General features: G+C 39.7%; 1 long non-coding RNA gene across 1 annotated transcript in view; it reads left to right on the forward strand.

Annotated features, from left to right (window-relative positions):
• LOC113479927 overlaps positions 1-15,627 on the forward strand; it is a 59,450-nt gene extending 43,823 nt beyond the window's left edge. Inside the window, exon 3 of the long non-coding RNA XR_003398378.1 lies at positions 15,504-15,627. This is a non-coding gene — a long non-coding RNA (uncharacterized LOC113479927). The remainder of the gene's footprint in view (positions 1-15,503) is intronic.
• Positions 15,628-23,255: the final 7,628 nt, after the last annotated feature.

Raw genomic sequence — 23,255 nt, forward strand, 5'->3', positions numbered from 1 at the left:
TGCAGGGCTATGATCTTACTGGCATCATGGAGACATGGGGGGATGGCTCTATGACTGGAGTGTTGGTATGGAAAGGTAGAGGCTCTTTAGGAAGGACAGGCAGGGGAGACAAGGAGGGGGTGTCACCCTCTATGTCAGTGACCAGCTGGAGTGCCTGAAGCTCTGCCCGGGGATGGATGAGGAGCTGACGGAGAGCTTACGGGTCAGGCCATGGAGAAGGCTGAGGTACTCAGTGACTTTTATGCCTCAGTCTTCACCAGCAAGGGCTCCAGTCACACCACCCAAGTTGCAGAAGGCAAAGGCAGGGACTGGGAGAAGGAAGAACTGCTCACTGTAGGAGAAGATCCATTTTGAGACCACCTAAGGACCCTGAAGGTGCACAAGTCCATGGGACCTGCTGAGATGCATCCGCGGGTCCTGAGGGAACTGGCAGATGCAATGGCTAAGCCACTATCCATTGTAATTGAGAAGTTGCGGCAGTCCAGTGAGTTCCCACGGACTGGAAAAGGGGCAACATAACCCCCATTTTTAAAAAGGAAAAAAGAAGACCCAGGGAACTACAGGCCAGTCAGTCTCACCTCTGTGCCCCGCAAGGTCACGGAGCGGATCCTCCTGGAAACCATGCCAGGGCACATGGAAATCAAGGAGATGATTGGTGGCAGCCAGGGTGGCTTCACTAAGGGCAAATGCTGCCTGATGAAGTTGGTAGCCTTCTACCACAGGGTAACAGCACTGGTGGATAAGGGACAAGAAACTGACACCATCTACCTAAACTTATGCAAAGCTTTGATGTTGTCCTGCATGACATCCTTGTCTCTGAATTGGAGAGATTTGACAGATGGACCACTCGGTGGATAAGGAATTGGCTGGATGGTCGCACGGCTCGATGTCCAAGTGGGGAGCAGTGACGAGTGCCCTTCCTCAGGGGTCGGTATGGGGACTGGTGCTGTTTAACACCTTTCTTGGCAACATGGGCAGTGAGATTGAGGCACCCTCAACAGGTTCACTGACGACTCCAAGCTGTGTGGTGCTGTCACACGCTGGAGGGAAGGGATGGGCCATCCAGAGGGATCCTGGACAGGCTGGAGAGGTGGGTCTGTGCAAACCTAATGGAGTTCAACAAGGCCAAGTGCAAGGTCCTGCCCATGGGTCGGGGCAATCCCAAGCACAAATCCAGGCTGGGCTGAGATTGGATCGAGAGCAGCCCCAAGGAGAAGGACTTGGGGGTATTGGTGGATGGAAAACTGACTGTGAGCCAGCAACGTGCGCTCACAGCCCAGAAAGCCAACCGTGTCCTGGGCTGCATCCAGAGCAGGGTGGGCAGCAGGGCGAGGGAGAGGATTCTCCCCCTCTGCTCTGCTCTTGTGAGACCCCCCCTGCATGCTGTGTCCAGCTCTGGGGCCCCCAGCACAGGAAAGGCATGGACCTGTTAGAGTGGACCCAAAGGAGGGCCATAAAAGTTATCAGGAGGATGGAGCACGTCCCCTGTGAGGACAGGCTGAGAGAGTTGGGGTTGAAAAGGCTGGAGAAGAGAAGGCTCCAGAGAGACCTTATAGTGGCCTTCTAGTAACTAAAGGGGGCTCCAGGAAAGATCAGCGAGGGTAGGAATATGATGAGGTGTAACAGTTTTAAACTGAAAGAGGATAGATTCAGACTAGATCTAGGGAGGAAATTTTTTTACAGTGAGGATGGTGAAACACTGGCACATGTTTCTCAGGGAGGTGGTAGATGCTGCATCCTTGGAAACATTCAAGGCCAGGTTGGACGGGGCTCTGATCAGCCTGGGCTAGTGGGAGGTGTCCCTGCCCATGGCAGGGGGGTTGAACTGGATGATCTTTAAGGTCCCTTCTGATCCAGGTCATTCTATGATGATTCTGTGATGATGATCTGCAATGTGAAAAGCTGAGCAAAGACTGCTGTGTAGTTCAATGCCACACAAATAAGGTGAATAAAATACATACTGAATGAACATTAAGTTTTCTAACAGCTGGGCCAGTGCTGGGGTCAGATAACACAGTGGAGATCATAGGATGGCTTTCAACCCAACAGGCTCCTGCAGAAATCAGTGGCAATATTATTATTAGCATGACATTATGTAATGAACTTCACTGACAACCCAGCTTGGGGGGCTTATCATTTGGTAATGCTTCTGGGATTTCTCAGGACTGACCATTGCCATGCTCTTTTACAACCCCAAACACTACTAGTTGACAGGAACTGCTAAATGGTAGTTATTTTTTTTTTAGCAGAAATTCTCTATATTATACTGACGAACGTGCATTCATTTACCATGCAGAAGAGTTTATTAAAAGGCAAAATAACACACCATGTGATCATCACGATCATCATTTCATACTAGAGGTGGTTCTGGCCACACCTCTGTTTTCCCTAGACACAATTTTCTAGGTCTTGCTCTTAGGAAGTACAGCGACGTGCTTTGCTGATGCAGTAACAGAGTGCTCAGGACATTGTTACTATTTTGATTTGTATTGCACTACATTTATAAGTACATTCAGTAACTTCCAACATATTTTCTCTCAGAATGTACAGCACAATCTGGGCCTGATTTTCATGAGCCTTCATTGCTAGTAGACAATAGCATATGGTAGATTAATCTGACATGTCGTTATATTTTCCTATACTAACCTTTTTGGGGAGGAAAAAATAAATAACTGTTCGACACACACACAAGGAATGTTGGTCTGCAACCCAGGTCAATGTAGGCCTACAAAATTCCTCTTGGTTTTATTGCTGGCATTGTCATTAACAGTGTTCTGTGCCTGTTATCTGGTCAGATGAATTCTTTTTCTGTTATTTCAAGACATTCCAGTACATTAAGCTTAAAGTTGTCACTGATGTGTATGCAGTTTATAAAATAATGTTACCATTACCTCACCATTTCACTTTGCAATAAGATATCCTCCCTCCTAGTGTTCAGCCCCACAGTGTGACAATGTCATGTACTCCTCCCAGTGATTTTTCCTCAGTAAAATCTATGACTGTGGTTTTCATAGTAATTGAATTACTGTACTGAAACAGTTGCTGCCGATTCCTTCACAGTTCTGCTGAGGATTAGTGTGAAAGGTTATTTGGTGCTAGGTGCTGTCTGATTTATAGCAACTGAATCTGTACACAGCAGTTTGCTATCTGCTTCATTACAGAAGCACCCAAAACCCCCATTTCTCTCCTTACAGTCTGGGCTCTGTAGCAAACTTCTGTCCCATACTGGTGATCTCAGCAGCCAGACTCCTTACTAGCAAACACTGCCAAGGGCTGGAGGGTAGGAGCTTCCCCTTGCTGATGTTGGTAACACCAAGATCATGTTGCTTGTTGCTGCTCCTCCCCCTGTTCCTACTTACTTGCTTGCTTTCTATGTATTCCAACAGTGGATGAGTAGCTCTTCACACGTCCTCAGCAATCCATGTGCCCAGGCATGGATAATCTTTTTTTTGTTTTCCTTAATCCCCATATTGCAGTCACCAGTGAATCCAGGGCATGGGTGCACTAAAACAGCACCTTACCAAGCTGCTGTCCTCGATTTCAGAGATGAAGAGTTCGAGCCAATCTCTCCTCTGCCAGCGGGAGAGAACAAGCATTTTGTCATTTTCTTCCTTCTGAAGATCTTACCTGTTTTATTGTCTCTTGGACACATCTGATGTGGCAGATCTTTGTAACAGCTATTTTCATTTTTAACACAGCAGTGCTGCCTGTTCTGATCAAACCCAATAGCAGCCGGCAGGCAGCCATCACCTCCTGAGAATTCTCGTCACTAAAAACTCCTTGTCTGTCTCCTAACACAATGTAATCAAATCATTTGGCTCCTGGATGTACCTTTGGGGAACTGTGGCTGGGATACTAGCAAAGACATGTTGAAAAGAAGGAAAAATGTAAATGAAATGGAGAAATATATGCGAGTGAAGGGGGAGGGGGGATGTGCTGAAAAGAATAGAGAGGGTTGTCATGAAATTACCATGAGAAGGCAGGCTGAGAAGGACAAGGCACAAAAAGAGCACCAAAGCTAAAGAAGAAAGTGAATGAATCAATGAAGAGATGTAAAGTCCAGTTCTGACAGACAAACTAACAGAAGAGTAAAGAACCACAGGCAGAAGCAGATTACATCTCATTTTTTGTACTATGCTGCTGAGAGGTCTTTGCAAAGTGGAGCAGCTTGTATGCATACATGGTGCGCTGGGTAACTCCTGGGAGGATTCCCTCTTGGAGCAGTGTGAAAAGGGTGTATCTCCTTTTTTGTATCACTTTCATCTGGAAAGAAACCTATGTTTCCATTCCAAAAGTGCCTTAAGAATTGAAATACCATGAGGTAAGTAGAAACAATTGTGAGATGAGAGACAAATACCTGGACAAGTTCCTTTGCAAATCACTGGTGTAGACCTAGCAAGCAGGTTGGTCCTCATCATTAGTGTTACCATCTTCCTTCCAAGTTCGTCATGAAACTTAATCCTTGTACAGAGGCTACTAAAGTTAATCCTCATTAGGGAATAAATAAAAATAGACTGTACTTCAGGAGCTAGATTCCCAACTCAATGAGTAATTACTTTGATTTCAGGATTTACAACAATGTAACTACTCAGAATGTTTTCTCTCTTCCTGTGTCCAAATTGTTTTGTCTATGCAAACTTCCATATTTAGACTTATAAATACAAAGGCATATTTTATTAAGGGATGCAAATTAAAATTTTCTCCTGTTACACATGCCTGCTTTCAAGGCACTCGCACCCTCTCCTCTGTTAGGAAGCAGCCACAATGCCTCAGTTTTCAGGGCCTGGATGTTCACCAGTACAACCAAGAGATAGGTGTCAGTTTATTTGGAATAGCTGACAGTGTTGTGGCAAGTAAATCTGTGCCATTTCAGGGCCTATGCAATAACAGATGTCACACATTGCAGAGAGGCCATGCCAGCTTGAGGACACAGATACAGACTTAAGTTCAAAACATGGCAAATTTATTATTATTCAAGGGGTTATGTCATTTCACAACTCCTTTTCACAGCTAGAATTTTCCCAAAATAGACTATCCTTATGTCTATGACTTTAGTCTAAGACACATTAAAAAAGTAGTATATAGACTTGGGGTTATGGGTTGAAAACTTAACTAAAATTATTTACCTTGAAGTATCATCACCACATGACCACATGTAATCCACCATGGTTTTTTATAGAACCAGTGAATTCTTTTCTAATAAAATGGAGGGAGAGAGGAGGACAGTCAGCAGAATTGCTCATGTAATACCTGTTCAAATCTTGACTGTTGTAGCTACATCCTAAAACATTATGCAGGAAGACAGAAGTGTTGTTCATGTTAATAAATTACATTTTGTCTATAAACTTCCATTCTCAGGTGAGTAGACATTACATGCACCTACCCTAAGCCTAAAATCATTAATTGTTTAATTTATCTTAAACTGTACTACTGGTCCATAAAACATCCACACAGGTACACCAGTATATCTCAGCTGACTTTGGGTCTGTCACTGCAAAATTCACAGAAATTTATCTGGGAGTTAATGTAGTCCATGTCAGACTTTTTTAAGCTTATTGCCATTTTATACAAGGATCTAATTGCCTTAAAGAATTAAGCCTAACAAGATGCTATAAGAAAACAATGTACAGTAACCTCAGAGAATCAACAGAACATTGTTCTTTCTAGGATTGTGTCCTCTAAACCTTCTTCCATGTAAATCAGCATATTACCATTATAGTTCAGGTCTTCAGTGGGATATAGTGAAGTTATAATTTCTCACTGCCTGCTTTAGGATGCTGTAATATTTCTGACCTGCATATGTACAGTCTCAAAAGTCAGACAGACTTGTAAAGCAACTGACACTGAGATTTTTCACAGTAGTAGGCAGATGGTACCTACAGGCAGGTGGATGACTATAGGAGACACACTCTGACAATACAGAAATGGAACTGAGGAAGCCCCATGCATTTTACTTCACAGACCCTTTGCAGTCTCCTGACCCTACTGTCTGAATTAGAATTGCCTTAGAATTTCTAGTTCAGAGTTTGTTTACAGCACTGGCTTCTTTTTCTTGATAGTTGTTCAAGGTTGTAAAGATCCATCTAAAAATAAAAATTAGAACATGTCCCTTGTGCACATTTCTGTCTCCTTTCTCAAATGAGACCAACCAGAAAGTGACTGGCACTAATACTCACAGTCTTGGTTGAATATAGAACATTGCTGAATACACCAGGGCACCGTGAGCACTTGCGCTCAGTGCACAATGCCTGCGTGAATCATCCTGGCAAAAGACTGGCGTTTGTAACCTGTGTTAAGTTGTGAGGAAGAGATCTTCTATTTGCAGAACTTGCTGTGATAAGAGAAATAGAAGTACATACTCAATGGCTATAGAAGCCTTCACAGATGTACTCAATGGCGAAATTCCCTTGGTGCTCAACCGTCTTCAGTGTCCGGGGCATCTAGTGTAAATACTGCCAAAATTCCCTTTCTGTATTAATCTATTGGGCTATTGCATACTCCAGAGCTTTGAATTATTATAATCATTGTGAATTTAGGCACATTTTATTCTTTTTCAGCAGTTGAGCATGCTAAGATGCATACCATCACTGTCATTTTACCACCTTGTCTTTCTGCTTGAAATTGTAAAAGAACTTGGAAGCGTTTATTCTGATTCTGTACTTAAGTGCCACATAATCTTATTCCAGATATCTGTTAATATAAAAATAACTTGCTTTTTGAATATTTTCCTATACTTTTGCTTTAATTGTATTTGTGAGACACTCAAAGGTACTGTCTGTGTTTGTGTTTGCAGACCGTTTATTACAATGTGATTTCCAAATTTCAGTAATACTATTTCATTTTGGTTTCATGGCTAGGATGTTAGACAGATACCTAATATACTAAAAATCTGTAGCTCTGTGTGGGATGTGTGTAGCCTCTTTTAGATAGCTTAAGAAAACATTATGATATTCAAGAACATTCCCCCATAATGTTCTTGAAAATATCTAACATTTTGTACAATCTACTGAATTCCAAAAGGAAAAAATATTCTACAGTGTTGTCAGACCTTTACATAAATATTCTTCCCTCTCCTTTTTCTTCTTCTATCTCAAGAATGGATGTTTTAACATGAGCTGGAATCTTCACTAGAGACACAAGTATCACCTCTTTCTCCTAGAGGAGTCGGTCTGATTTTTTCCAGGTCCTCACCATCATTTCACCAAAGATCTACCAGATTGCAACAGACACCCCAGTTGGACTCTATGAGGTTGCTGGTTCTTTGCTCTCCCAGCTATAGGTGCTGTGCTTGGAATGAAATTATTTATTTTACTGTTAATTACTATTACTAATTTTGCAGAGGTATGCAGCTGGTGTTGGGAAGCCTGAGCACTTGGCTAAGCTGGTGGTTGTGTGGGAAATGTAATTTGTAAGAACAACTTAAGATAAAGTTTTGTCTCAGTACCCTAATCTTTTTAAACTCTTATCAGTGTCCCAGCCCAGTCTGAAAGGTTTCACAAGCTTTGCAAAATAAGAAAGCTTTCAGGACCCCATCTATGGTGAAGAAACGGGTAGTTCTGGGATAAGAAATTCTGACACCTACTCTCCAGGATCATGTTTCATCAGTGTTTTGGTGTGATCAGTGCATTAAAAATGAATGCCCAGACAACTGAAAGCCACACTATCCACAACTAAATATGGATGTATGACTATGGTAGTGAATATTTACAACTATGTCTTCCAAGTTTTTCATTCCTTATTCTTTGAAACCAAAGTTTCTCCATTGGTAGAAAGTTAAGTATGTTGCAGCCAATTTTGTCCTTTAGACTTTACTCTGACATGTGATGACTAAATGTTACCCTGATGTTTGACCTCAGTCACAAACCATATACTGCTTGGTAGTCTAAGAATGTTTAGCCTGTGTCTGACCTCATAAATCATTAGTGGAGTGTGGAAATGTGCAGCGCTGTCATCTCTGGTGCGTGGGGTGAAGAGGACCGCTCGGGGCGTGGCTCAGGTGCCACCTCTCGGTGAGAAGAGGAACAATTATGTCGATGGAAAAAAAAAAAAAATCCGACTGCATTTTTTTCTTCGTTTTTCAATCTCTGTCAGTCTTTTGTATATTCAGTGAATATACAGATTGGCATCAGTCAACCTAAATCCACTAAAAGATTTATCCTGCTTTAGCTGAATGATGGAGACGTAGGTATCTGATGTTCATTTTTGACTGTGGTTCTTTACACCACTGATTCCCCTTTCACAATCCTTAAACTTAGTGATGTTTAAGCAGAACCCATTCTTTGAGGAATAACGTCTTGGGTGACTTATAATAAATCCACCGCACTGTTGATCCAAAAAGGATCATTTAAAAAAATGTCTATATAGTATTATTTAATCTTTAGCTTAGTCCAGAAAAGTAAGCAAATCTGTTATGAGGATCAGCAAGCCATGGATGAATACAGCTGAGAGGAAAGCAGGTCATTCTCAAGGACAGGGCTATTCTGCTTGTGACACTTTCTGTCCTGGAGTTTCAGAAAACACACCTGCTTCTGCCAGTGCATGGTGTTAGTCAAAAGGTTTTTTGAAGAGAGTTTTTGTGTCTGTTGATTTGTTGCGTGTTACAAGCAGTTTAAGTTAGCATGCTGAATATTTTCACTCATGCCATATTCTCCTGTGCCACAAACAGTACTTACAAAGAAGTAATTAAGTGGATAATTGTCTGGCAGGTATCTGGCAGGTTATCTCTGCTAACTAGATTTCCCATGCATTATGTGCTTTACTGATCCCATTATTACCCATTGGAATGTACTTTAAAAGCAGTTTTTTCAGGCTGCATCTTGGTCTACTTTTTTCATTACCTGCAATCCTGGTGCTTATCTCTTACAGTTCATAAAGCATCTATTTTGATGGGTACACTCCTGTTCTCTCAGTTCTTCAGAGATATTACATGACTGTCTTCAATTTCCACATTTTCTTGTTATGCACATTTGTATGGTGATTTCATCAACTCTCAGCTTCAAAGCTTGTCCATGCTTGGAAGTTTTTCAGGTCTACCTCTCCATTTCTAAGCCTTCTCCTATCACAATAATGTTGCTTCATTTCCTGTTGAATATCTTCTTCGCAGGAAATAACACCACAGTCCTCCCTCTTGCTCAACCCTGTAATAACGTGCTGCTTCATTCATCTAGTATTCAAATTCCACTGCTTCATGCAAAACATTCCCTAATAACATTTCTAATAAACATATTTATTCTTTCCCCATAGCTATGACTCTCGAAGTTCACGCCCCAGCCCCGACTGTTGTAACATCTTCCATACTTTCAATGATCTGGAATTTCCTTCTTCCTTCTCCCCCATAGTTTGTATAGTGTATTTTTTAGTCTCAGATTTTTAGCCTGGTGATCTGACCAGATCCTTCCATCTTCTCTGACACATAGTTTGATGTGCTAAACATTACTTTCCATTTCCCCTTACTTAAGTATCCTTAGCTCACAGTGAACCACCTTGAACTTGACCCTTTTGGAGATGCTCCAGGACCTGTAATTTTGACTAGAGTTGCACAGCTGCACAAAATCCCATTTGGGAACCCTGCATGTTATGTAAGAAAAAATGTTCAAAACCTAAGGACAGGAACAAAATGTAACATTTTCCAGTATTTCAAACCCCATAGAGAATCACTGATGACAAATTTAACAAGCAATTGTTTGTGTCAGACAATATGACAACTATTGAGCAGACAGCTGTTGCTCCAGATGGAATATGTATGACAGCTGGTAGGTCCAGGTGCATCGCTCTGGAATAAATCAACAGAACATTGGCATGTTGGTTTATTCTTGGCTGTTTTGATGGCACTTCTATCAGTTTCTTGGATAGTCTGCTCTCAGTCCTTAAGAAACCATTTCTTGCACAATGGTGTATCAATGTGTTGAAATATAGATAACAGGGAGAGGATTTACAGTGATTATTAACAGATAAGAATTTAGGCACACAGCCTATTATAATTCTGTGAGCATATTCACCTTGATTTTTTAAAACATGATTCAGGAGGTACTCACTTTTCCTGTACTTTGTCTTTTAGATATTCTTAAGTTGTTCAGGAGCAAAGAGAGCATTTTACCTATAGATAGCTTATCTGTATCTTTATTTTTTTGACTGTGACACTGTGCCAGGTACAACAATGGCTGGACCTTTATTGATGAAATTGTCTACTTTCTGAGAACTGAACTTGGATCAATAATAAATGCCACCTAGGTCCCTGAATAAGTTGGATGGATTTGATTGGAGGCTTAAATGTGAAAGGTTCTATGGCCTATTACCAGTACCCTGAATCATCCTATTATCTGATCTGTTTTAAAAGGAAAGAATGGCTCTCAGTATCCCTGCAAAATAATCTTGAAATATAAATCCATAGGTCATCTAGGAAATCCCTCATGTTTCTGACTGAGTTTGTTTGGCTGTCTTCTTTCTGAAGAGAAATCTTCATATCCTTAAACCTCTCAAGAGGACAGCAACATGGAGAAATAGTGTTTTTAAAGATGATAATCACTTTCCTCGCTTTGATAAAAACTCTAAAGGAATGCAGAAAAAGAATTTATAGGATGTCTTAGGGCTTTTTTTTTCTGAATATTTACCTTTCTTGCCCATTTGGTGATAAAATCATAAGGGTTCCTATAAATCACTCACATTTTTAAAATATATTCCTCACTGGCAGACTAGTACAATCACAGGAGTTAATAATCAGATTTAGTGTTCTTTGGTGAATCAGTACTTATACTGCAGCAATGCACAGTTTGTTATTAATAACTGTAGTGGGAATGAGAATCCATCCTACGGAGTATTTGGTAAATGCTGTAAAAATGTTGCGAGAAGATGCACATGCTTTCTGTTACAAGAGATGCATTCCAAAGGTCAATAGCTTGTCAACAGCAAAATAGTTTAGGCTGTTATATAATAGGTTATACACTGACCTATATAATAGGTATACACTGACCTAGCTTTGGGTCTTCATAAATAAATAGAACCTGTAAAAGAGTAGAGGTTAAAATGAAACTTGCATCTGGGCTTGCTCTTAAGGCCTTCTTCTCATCCTTGAGATCAAACATCTAATGGATCAAACCTTTAATGGATATTCCTTAAAATGATTGGAAGGAGAGGGGCTCTCACAATCAGATCTTACATTTTGCTTTTGGTCTGGCTGAGGGCTGAGGATATTCAGGAAAAAGAAGAGTAGATGGTATCCTCCATGTAAGTCTTCACTAGCGAAGATGGCAGCCTTACTGTTTTGTCCCTGGGGAGCAGAGCTGAGCAGCAGCCTTTGTGTGACACCAACACCTGACAGTTGCAGCATCTCCATGGCTATCCCACATCTACACTGACAACTGCGAAGGAACCACAGAGAGGGGGTTGCCTTCACAGTGCCCTACCAAGGCAAAGAATTCACATGCAGAGAAACCCGTATGTAACGCATTGGGGTTATTTATTTGGAAAAAATGTTTATCTTCTCCCCACTAAGTGTAGAAAATAAGTTATTAATGCACTTTGCTTCCAAAGAGCAAACTGCTATTGCAACCAAAGAGAACTAGGCCACTGGCCAGAAGTGTCACAGTGGTTTTATGGAACCAAGGCAATTCACTGGAAGTGCTTCTGCATGTCCTATGCCTTACTTTAGTAAATTTGGTTGGAGGGTATATAGTATAAAGAAAAACAGAGATGAGAATAAGCTTATTTTGTACTGTTCCTCTTTTTTACTGATAGCCCTTCCTGTTAAAAGGCTTGTGAATAAGAAACTTTTCTTGTTCATGCTGCCATGTTTGTTTGTATTTCACTGGCATGTTTAATGTCTCCTTGCATTATTTGTAGGTACAAAATAGCACACCCTCTGATCCTAAAATTTATCCTTTGGGATCCAAGCTGGGTCTCCTGTTGTGTTCATCTCATTGTGTATGTACAAGGCTAAAAGGAGTAGAGGGCAGAAAACTGCTTGTGAAAAAGCAAACAGAAAAATTCCAGATATTCAGGTCTATACTCAAAGGAAACCTAATGCATTGTTCCAGTTAACAGCTGCTGTAGGACCAACAGGGGGAACTCGCATCTGTTTTGTGAGTTCTGCCAAAATGACAATAATTTTTAATTTTTTTGTTTAGAAAACTTATAATTAATTTAATAAAAGAAATTATATATTGAAATTGTAACTGGAGGAATATCCTGCCCAAAATAATAGAGCTGTTTTAAGCTGCAATACATTCAGTACCTAAACTGCTCGATATTTTGTCTGTATTTCTCTTTAATTTGAAATTGCTCTGATGCCTATTGATTAGTTTCATCTGAAACACAAGCATCTGTTACAAAATATTGATTTTTGCATCACCTTTTAGCCAAGTAGGTTAATTGAATGGTGCTTGGGGAAATTATCTCAGATGCTGGCTCTGTCTAATATTTGTCTTCAAAATGCTGATGGAATTGTTTGACATTTAGCCAAGATATCTGCTAGAACTGGAGCTTGAGCAGTGAGGCTGTGTAACAGAGGTAGTGATTAAAGTTACATTTTGAAGAAACTTCATTTATTCTTTATTTAGACAAAACAAACAAACCAGATTTGGCTTCCATTAGTTAGTGGGAGTTTTGCCACTGTTCTAACAGTTGACTATTGGGCTACTGATATTTTAGGAAACAGTCAGGCTACCACTGTTTAAATTAGTATAGAGTACTCAGCTGTCATGCAAACGCACCTATATTTACTGTGGTGTTTTTTATTGTACATGCATGTGGTACTCAGCTCTAAATAATTTCTTTTGGTTCCAGGTTTCAGTACAAATTCAAAACCTGGTCTGGGTTTCAGTCAACACTTTGCAGACAGTATGCTTATTCACAAAATAACAAGTCTTATTAAAATAAAAAACAATTCAGTTGTTTATACTTGTGATGAGAAGCTACTTCAGAGTTACCTTTCACCTGTACTCTTTTCTATCCATGTTCCCAAAGTAAAAACAGTGAGCTTGATTCTTTCCTCACATTAAGAAAATTTACTACATTCCAACTTCATTGCCTTTACTAAACAATTCATAATTAGTCTGATGTGAGATTAAAATTATCAGGTCAGTGTGTTCAACATTTAGGAAAGACCACCCTAAACTTCAGTGAGTTTACATGTGCTCTCAGTGTGGATTATTGTCTAATGATGGAAGGGGTTTGCTTAGCAGATGTGCCAACAAGCATCATGATCTACAGTGCTTTAATGGGTGTAATTTCACTATATTGATGTTCTATGAAAAGTATATGGTTTCTCAGGTATAAATTTAGATAAAAGTAGGCTTCCAGGCAGTCAGATACACTATCAAAATAGATTTCATATCTATATAAGTACTGAAAATACCCTCACCTTTCTAACTAGAAGGGCTTCCATTATACCAACTGGAATAGTGTTTAAAAAACCCATTACAATACTGCAACCATTTCTACATGTTCACAGTTTTCCCAGCATGGCTGTAAACCTCTGCAGTCACTTTTCTTTATTCACTTCTTGACTTGCTGGGTGTGTAAGGTGACCTAAGTGCCTGCTGCTGCCAGAAGAGGCAGTCCTGCCCTAAGTGTGTGCTTCCATCACCTTCCTTGTGCCAGGATAGATGCGGGAAATGAATTGAAAATCAACCCAACAACAGCATGATTTTCAATCAGATCAGTTCTGTGATCAGTCTCAGCAAATATCTACACAAATGCAGGCAGAAAGGACGTGATGGGAATGCACAACTGAGGACAGCACAGGAGAAAAAACGGGACCATAGTTCATTGGTGGTGGGTTGCATGTACGTCAAATTCAAGTGGCTGCCACAGGGTATCGCTTCACAACATGGCAGGAGCGGCATAACAGCGTGTTGGTTCTCTTCTCACCTATCTTCCCTCCTTCCCCTTCTCATCCCAGCCATAAACTTCAGCTACTTACTTTTATTTGCTAGCTATTGCTTGCAAGACCACTCTGATCCATTTTAGCTTGCCAAGTATATAGAGGGTAAGAAAAAGTGGCATCTTCCACCATTCTAGTTAATTAAATTAACTCTGCGAAAGGTGAACTTGATAGTCAGAACAGATAGATAAGCCAGAGAGCAGGATAAGTCCAAAAGAAAGGTATGCTGCTTTCACTGCTGCAGAGCTACTGTGCCAACTCAACAGGTCATAGAACCACAGTTAGCTGCTCAGACAATACTAAATATTTTACAGTATTCAGGGAATAAAAATAAAATGTACTCCGTTAATAATCATACAGGATTTTCTTAACTCTTCCATTTATAAAAAAAAGCAAGTGACAAAACTCTTTGCTTCCAGCTGGAAGTAAATGGCTCTTCACTGGAAAATGATTCCTTAAATGGTCACAGGTATATCTGGCCTGGAGAAATAGTACTTAGCATTTGATTGTTGTTAAGTCATCCCACTAACCAGTTAATTGTTATGGCCTACCTACTGATGCCCAGCATTCAAGTCTGAGCCAAATGTAAATTGAGCTCAGAATATGCTACAGGCTGACCTGAACTAACCATTTCAGACAGCATATAAACCATAATTCTAGCCCTGCAGGCCTTTCTCATCTGAGTGCTCAGTAGTTCTGTTAAATCTATGTGAAGTGGTTAGTGCTCCATCTATAGCATTATTCATACATAATTATTTTTAATGAAAATTGATTTTAAACTAAATTAGACCATTCTCAAAAAATGTCTCTTTCTTTTTTGAAGGGGAAAAGATATTGGGGAAAAAACCTGACACCTGAAAATTGGGAAGAAAAAATGCTTTTGACCAACAACACATGAAAAATCTGTTCACAAACAAAACTTCCTTGTTTCTTGTTTGTGTCTCTGCTGGTTTTATTGCAAGTATCAATGGAAAAGGAACTCATTTTCTAGCTCCTGTTACCCATAAATATCTGATACCCTTTTTTTTTTTTTTTTTTTTTCAGATTCTGATGGACCCCTAGTGCAATTTATAACACATTTAGAAGTTTTGTTGGAGCTCAGATTTTTTCTTCTAGTTTTCTATAAATTTGGGAAGCAAAGAGCTATTGCCATATGAAATTAAAGTCTTCTTGTTCTGTCTCTAAATGTCTTCTAGGGCGAGGTCTAAAATTGGGCTCATTTTACTAGTGTTCCAAAACTGAAGATGCTTCCCAGTATTTTATAGACAGAATTTTTCTTCAAATTGCAATCTGTCTGCACAAGGGCAAGTTATGAAAAGGGAAAACTGACTGCAAAAAAGGCATTCTTCTTTCCAGGCTTTAGTGAACACTGAGCAGTACTAGATGGAGACAAGAAAAAGGACCAGCCAAATTATTGCAATGCTTGCAGCCCCAATGAGAAGTGACTGTGGAGTGTGCTGGTTCAGCTGCACACAAGTTAAAGAAAACCATGGTCATGTGCTGCAAGTGATGCTTGTAAAATCCTTATCAGCTGATGTGTATGATGCAAGGCATTGTATAGGTATTTCATACTTCAAGTATCTTGATAATAGCTATTTGCAACTTTTTTGTTTTGTTTATACAGGACACAGCTAGGAGCTGATACTACACAGCTAAGTGATACAGTAGACTGCTGAAACCATCACCAAAATTTCAGTCTAAAATTTTGAGAGAAAAGGGCAAGTGCAAACCGAACTATCTTCCAAGCCTTAAAGGTGAGACTATAGGCTCCCTCCCTCTAGTATATAAGTATGTCTGTATGAACATATATGTACTTCAGCTATCAGATTGCTACATTTAACTATCATCGTGTCCACTTTAATACAAATATGTTTAGCTAGCTTTTATTTACATACGGCCAGGTCTTCATAAGAGCTCAAATACCGTTTCATTACCTAATTAAATGGATAGGACTTTAAAATTTTTCTAACTAGTAACTGTGGTGACACTTTGAACTGACCTGTTCTGAAAATTTATCCCCACTTGGGAGTGCTTTGACACAGATTAAAATAGAGCAGTTATTTGTACTTGATCTCGCCATATCCCAGCGGGTCAGAGTTACCACGTCAATATGTATCAAATCCTGTTTTTCTTTAAAAAACAGGAGGGGTGTTTATCAGGATAAGAGTCATTACATTGCTCCAGTTCTGGTATGACAGGAATTTGAGGTGGAGTGGTGTGTAGTCCAGAGTCCCCATGGGATTGTAACAAGAGATACTGCCTGGGTCTATCCAGAGTAATACGCCTTTTATTTTGACAATGATCTGGCCAAACCAAGCCTTCTTAAGTCCAGTGCAGTTTAATAAAACCAAACTCCGGCTTTAGCAGTATTTTTGTATCCAGCATATAGGTCAAAGTGTGAATGAGCACCTGAGACCTACTCCCAGTTCCCATTAAAATCAACAGATCAGATCTTTGAGTTCTCTTGTTCAGCCCTTGCTTGGGCAAAACCCTCAAATACTGAGTCATGACCCAATTTCACAGGCATCCCATTAATCAGAACCTGTCTGGGTCTGGCTAGTGTCAGTCACTTCCCTTGTTTTAGGACAGTTCCTTAAACTTTTATACATCTGCGTAACATGACTACACATAGGTAACTTCAACAAAAGTTGAGAAAACTGTTTTGCAAGAACCATTCAAAAAGATTCACGATCCTAGAGAATAGCATATGTGACCTATATGACTGCATGAGAGTCTCTAAAGATACTGCTTTACCAGCTGATCTGAATCACTGACATTAAGGGAATTCTGGTAAATGTCACCATACCTGCTAAATCTTTGAACTGTTAATTGGACATTGTTAACAAGGGTACTGTTTGCAGCATGCAATCAGTGAAGGCTCATAAACGTAATAATAAGAGAGGGAACCTACCAGTTTAGTTTTAATCACTGACATAGGCCATGGATCATTTCTTTGGTCTCTATTCAGTAGAGTGATTACTGAATTTTGTAAGAACCTTGCCTTCTGCTTCCTCCTGGATTTGCCCTTCAGTGTTGTGTACAACATTGCAGTGAGATTTTGAACCTGTAGAGTGTTACCATTTCAGTAATGTTACATATATTCTGAATCTGGTTCTTTTAATAGAGGATATTCTATTTGAAATCTGCCAGGTTTGATTATGTAACCTTAAAGGGGTATGAATTATAAACCCTTGAAAATTACAAGCGCATTAATCTAAATCCAGCAAGATTAATTGCAGAACTAAGGACTGTTCATTTATTAAGGATAATCGGGACCTATAGACCTCATTTTAGTCTGTTACTGAAGTCATTACAGAAGTACCACAGTTTTCTGTGACACAGTACAAGGTCAGTTTGAAAAGTGGCCAAGCAATATGCAGTCTGGCTTCTCTTTTGATAGATATGAGTGCAGGTGTATGTAATTGTCATGTGAAGATTCTGTAGGGAAAAATGTGAACTCTTCTCATTTTGTTGGAGATTGAATTCTACTTTCCTTCTGTGGTCATTGTTTGCCTAGTATCAACATAATTCACAATGAAAATCTATGCATTTTGTCAGTGATTCTGAAATTATCTGGCACTTTGCTATCAATTTTAATTGATTTTAATTGATCAGCTGATGAAAACAAAAGAAAATCTGTCCTAACCCAGATGGCTGAATGCATTTCTAAAAGCTTAACACATTTTTATTTATCATTAGTTATGATATTTTGAGTAAATTTGACTGAAGTTATAGTCACTTCTAAGAATTACTCATCTCCATACAGATATGGAGATATGTCATCCCATTTGCCATTTAATTGTGATTCCGATTCTAATTCATTGTTCTTAGCATTGACTATTTGGGAAGATTTCTAGTCACTATTAATGTTAATTAATAATGTTAGCATTGTTGATAATAGAATCAAAAATACCCCATACATCTAAGTTCATCTCATAGGTGTAATAGCTGATCCCAGCTAGTTCAACAAAACTACACTTTTTGCTTCTGATTTGTTCTGTAAGATCTAAACTAACTCAAAATTTCCTTTCCAGATGGTAAGTGGGTGTAGTAGAGCTGCATATTCTAGGAGCCATCTTCAGATGTCAAGGTATTTTAATGAGTCATCTTAGTGTAAACTGCTTGAACTCTGCTTGCAAGTTCAGTGTCATTGCTGCTGAGTCATTCTGGCATTTCCAGCTTATATATTCTTTCTGGAATATAAAGGGCTGGGGAGCATGGGTAAGTTCACTTGAGGTATGGGAGAAAAAGGCTGAGAAACTGTTGGGAATATCTGGGCTTTTGAAGAGAAATTATGACTTGCTCTTGGTTGTCACTTGAACTAAATCCAAATGCATATTTAGGGAATATTTGGACAATATACAATATGGCTATAATTTTTTTAACAGAAAGTGGAAATCTGTCTGCTCATACTGATCTTAAGACTTAAACACCCAAATTAAAGGCTTGCTCAAGGGAAAGCAACTGAAGGAGGAGTCTTGAAGAAAAACCTTTGCTATGTTTCAGATGGACTCCTTTGTTTCCTCTGCAAATTATTTCTAAGTAAAGAAAATGCATTTCCAGGTAGTCAGATTTTAGTTAGTGTTCTGGAAGTCTAATTTTGCTCAATCAGCAAAAATGACAGCAAAATGCTACAAAGATTCCTAGTTGCTGGGTTGAATAAAGAAGAGAGAAAAGGTAAGCAGAGAATCTCATTATTCCACTAATATAATTTAGAAAGGTACATTGAGTTGTACATTTAAATAAACTGTTTCATATAAAAACTACTTAACTGCTTCCAAATAGGATAATTCTAGAATCATGGATTAGCAAAATCTGAAATTTTAAGGAAATCGCTTAGTGGAAGAATTGTTCACTAGCAAGGCTCTTTACCTCAATTCTTGACTCTTTTGAAGAACTAATACATCTGTGAAGAACAAACTCTCCTTAAAGAACTATGTTGAGTTTACCCTAATAGGCCATGTTTATCCAAGAACCTGCCAATTCTGTTCTTTAGTGTAATTTCTATCAGTTTGCATAGGACAGACATCAGATTTACAGGTCCATCTTGAAGCTTTTTTAGAAAGTTGGCCTCAAATTTGCCACCTTCCTTTCCTTGAGGACAGATCCTATTGTGTGCTACAGATTACATACCATGATTAGTATGTCCTTTAGGAGCACACTTATCACTATTTGTTTTATGGATTTGTTCTAACACCTTTTGTACTGACATTTCACTTCACAACAGATCCTCCATTTCATTCCCTTTTAAGAAAGACTAATATAAGATACTGTGGTTATCAAAGACATGAAGAATTTGTTTAGCTTTCTACTACAGCCTTATCTTCTTTTGGTGTACACTTATCACTTGTTGGCCTTAAAGATTTTTCCAGCAAAATTTCTTGCTTTCAAAGTGTTTGAAAGAGGATTGCATTCACAGTGTTTCTGCCTTAGTAAAATGTTTCTCAGAACCATTTTTGATTTGCCTTACTTTCTTTTAAAATCTCACTATGGGTTTTTTTTCCTCCATTTGAAAACAACATTTTTTGGAGGGTGTTTCTGTATTTCTAATATTCTTTTATTGGCCTTTATTTAGACCTGAATCCATTTTGGCCACTGTTGTGAGCCACCGAGTGCCTGTTTCACAGGCCTTTGAAGACCTTTTGAACCAGGTCTTGCATACTACTTGGTGTTGAAGATGTTTTCTTCTTGGTTTTTTTTCCCCAATTAGCTGATCTAAATTTATTTTGTGTCACCTTCAGAAGAAGAGAATAAATTTCACGACCATGTTTTCAATTCACCTTCCATTTGACATGTTACTTTCATGGAATAATGACTGGTGCTAAGGCAGACAGGCAGTAGGCATAGAGAACCTTCAAATTATCTACCTTTCTAATTTCCAGTGGAGAGTCTACACTGAATCCTGCTAAGAAGCGTTCTTCTGATTAACTGTTGCCAAAGTAACTATAAAGATCCCACTGTGTCAAGTATTTCTGAATGAAAAATGTATAATCATAGAATCATAGAATAGTTTGGGTTGGAAGGGACATAAAGATCACCCAGTCCCACCCCCCTGCCATGGGCAGGGACACCTTCCACCAGCCCAGGTTGCTCCAAGCCCCGTCCAACCTGGCCTTGAACCCTGCCAGGGAGGGGGCAGCCACAGCTTCTCTGGGCAGCCTGTGCCAGGGCCTCACCACCCTCACAGGGAAGGATTTCTTCCTTGTACCTAATCTGAATCTCCCCTCTTTCAGTTTAAAACTGTTAACCTCATCCTATCCCTGCACCCCCCCCGATCAAGAGTCCCTGCCCAGCTTTCCTGTAGGCCTCCTTGAAGTACTGGAAGGTCTATAGGAAAGATAATAAATCTTGCCAGTGCTTATGCACAGAAAGTAATCTGTAGAGAACAATCCTGACGTGACAAAAAGAAGGCTTGTGACAGAATTAGCTACTTCAGTTTCTACTATTTCTGATTTCATTCTCTATACATTATTTCCTTTTGTTGGAGCAGCCATTGATAAATGAGAGTTCAAAAATTTTTTCCCTATTTTAATGTGTTTGAAAGATATAAAGAACTTTGCACAATCTTCCAGCAACAAGGCCTGTGCTAAGCACGTTACTCTTCCAGATTTAATAGATGCATGTGAGTAAATGAAGAGGTAATGATTTTACGGATATTTTATCTCATTTCTATTGTTTTGCCCAGGTTGTTCACAGTCTCTGTGGTATATATATATATATGTCTCTGTTATAACTCCTTCAGTCTACTTGGACTTACAGTGGTCATTTCCTACAAAGACGATTTATAGAAAAGGAACGTGATACTACCTTTTATAGACTGTCATGAATATGATGAAAATAAGCATGAAATAGATAATGGACATATCTGATAGGATTGATTCTTTTTTAATTTTACACTGATACATCTCAGAATGGAGTAAAGATGTTTATTTGATGACGGTAAAAGATCAGAATTGCAGTTTTCAGTTCTGCAATTGTTTCCGTTTGTGACCTTGAACGAATCATACATAATTTAAGTGCCTCATTTTTTTGGAAATTGATGATCACTCTTATTTATATGAGAGAGGTTTTATGAGGTACTTTTATTAATTTGAGGCAAATAGGTAATATGGTGATGTAGTAATACTTGAGATTTCCAAGGGGAGGATGTTTGAACTTTCGTATTAAGCAATCTTCATTGACCAGTTGTTAATTCAGCAGGATATGGTTTCATAGTGATACAACTCCTACACAGCAATGACAAATTAGCATAGAGCTGACAATGCTGAATGTGATCCAATACACTAAAGGGCATGGCCTCACATGCCCTGACCCAAACTCAATCCTCCCCCAGCAGCCCTGTCACAGATACGCCTTTCCATTCCAAGTGTTTATCACTTTCAGCATATGAGTTCTTCCCAGTCAGCTTCACATCATCTTTAGTAATATCTCTTGAGTCTTGTCCGGTCTCTTCCTGTTATCCACTGCCTGATGAAGATGTAACCAGTCAGCCTGACGACTCAGCTCATGTTCCCTCCATGCCCTGGCCTGGCTCCCTCCCTGCAGCAGTCATGCAGGCCTGGGCGTGCTCCACCCCTGCCAGCACAACAGCCAGGGACCTCAGGAAGGCTCTGCCGTGAGTGACGGGAACCCCGAAGAGAAAAGGTGCATGGAAGAAAAGCACAGAGTTCTAAAGCGTATGTAAAATCAGGAGCACAGTGCTTATGCACTGGCCTGTTTTTACATCCACCGTCTTCCAGGCACAGTGTATGGTACCTGTAACTATGCTCTGTGTGATAGCAAGTTGCACTTATGTTGTTGCGGGACTAAGGCATGCGATTCTCCACTCCGGTTATTAGCTAGGGTATGCAAGGCATCTTTATCCTTGTTTGCATTCACAAATTAACATATAGATCACTTAAATACCATCAACCACGTGTAGCAAATCATGTAGGACTTCCTGAACATTTTCACGACTCTGGAAGATGTTGAAGTACCCAAACTCATGGGGTTTTAGACATCAAAATATTATTACACATAGCAGGAAGGCACTGCAGAGAGGCCTCGTACCTCTCCCCGAACAAGGTCAACGCTGCTTCACAGCACTAATATTACCATTACCAAAAAGCAAGAGGAGGATCACCGCATTAATTACAACCGAGTGCCACAGCAGAGCCACTGAAGTCCTGCGGTGCTCCAGGCTGTCCTGTGTTTGAGCTACTGCCAGGGCTTCACAACCACCACGCAGCGGTTGTTTCCGAAGCAGGAGGACGAAGCGCCACCCTCTGTAGGCCGCTTCCAGCCGGGCGGGCGCCGCCGCCCCGCACTGCCCCCAAGCCCGGCGGCACTGCCCGGCCGAATTACGATCACTGTTCCCTTAGCGGGAGGTCTAATACTCTTTGTCTCCCAGTGCCAAAGAGTTTCTCTTGGCACTTGCTGGAATACAGCATCTTTAAGGCTACTTTGTCATATTTGTCTGGAATTGGCCTGCAGGTTCAGAAATTTCTGGAGAAGATAGGAAGGTGAAGAACAGGCTGGTGTGCTTAGAGGGGGAGATTAAAAGAATAGTAGGTAGCAACATGAGAGTATTTTGTTTGTGGAATAAGCAGGGATGCCAAGGAAATGTAAGTAGTTAAATTGTGAAGTACTGATTGAGTTGCAAATACTGAGAATATAATGCTGAAATAGAATAATGCTAAATGATTTTTTTTAAACAAAATATTGTAACAAAACCAAATGCAGTTTTATAGATGTATGGACAGAAAGTTCAGAATCACTACTGCCCAGGATGTCACAGGTCAGGGTCTGTAAGAGATCAAGGGTCAAACAGCAAAACAAACTGAACAAATAACCAGATGAGATCACAGAGCAGTGATGTGACAACAAAGGCAGTTACCTTTGGATGAATAAAAATAGAGAGATGTAAGGAAGTTAGTGAGATGTGAGAGGTGTTTTACCCGTGCATATAGCACTGGAGTGATTGATACTGGAATATATCCAGGGTGTGTGTGTTTTCTCCCATTTTTATATCTATATATCCAATTATATATATTATTGCATTTATATATGTATATATAAAGGTGTTTTAAAAAATGAGACTCTGGTGGCAGTGTGATGGGGTTCTTGCTAATTTTCAGAAATATATTGAATAAGTCTTGATCATTACCTTTATTACAGAACAGCCATCACAGCACCAAATGTTTGTACTGAACATGTGCACATTCAGACCACTTGCAACAAACTTAGCCCATTTTTCAATGTAAATATTTACAATTTAAATACAATAAATATATTGGCATTCAAAATGAATCCTGAAACTGTAACCTGGCTAAAAGCTGGTACCTTCTGCAAGTAGAAAAGGAGTTTGGAATCAATTTCAACATTATTTGACATCATC

Source organism: Athene cunicularia (assembly GCF_003259725.1).
Source record: "Athene cunicularia isolate RWA chromosome 4 unlocalized genomic scaffold, athCun1 chr4_part3, whole genome shotgun sequence".
In the NCBI taxonomy this organism is placed as follows: Eukaryota; Metazoa; Chordata; class Aves; order Strigiformes; family Strigidae; genus Athene; species Athene cunicularia.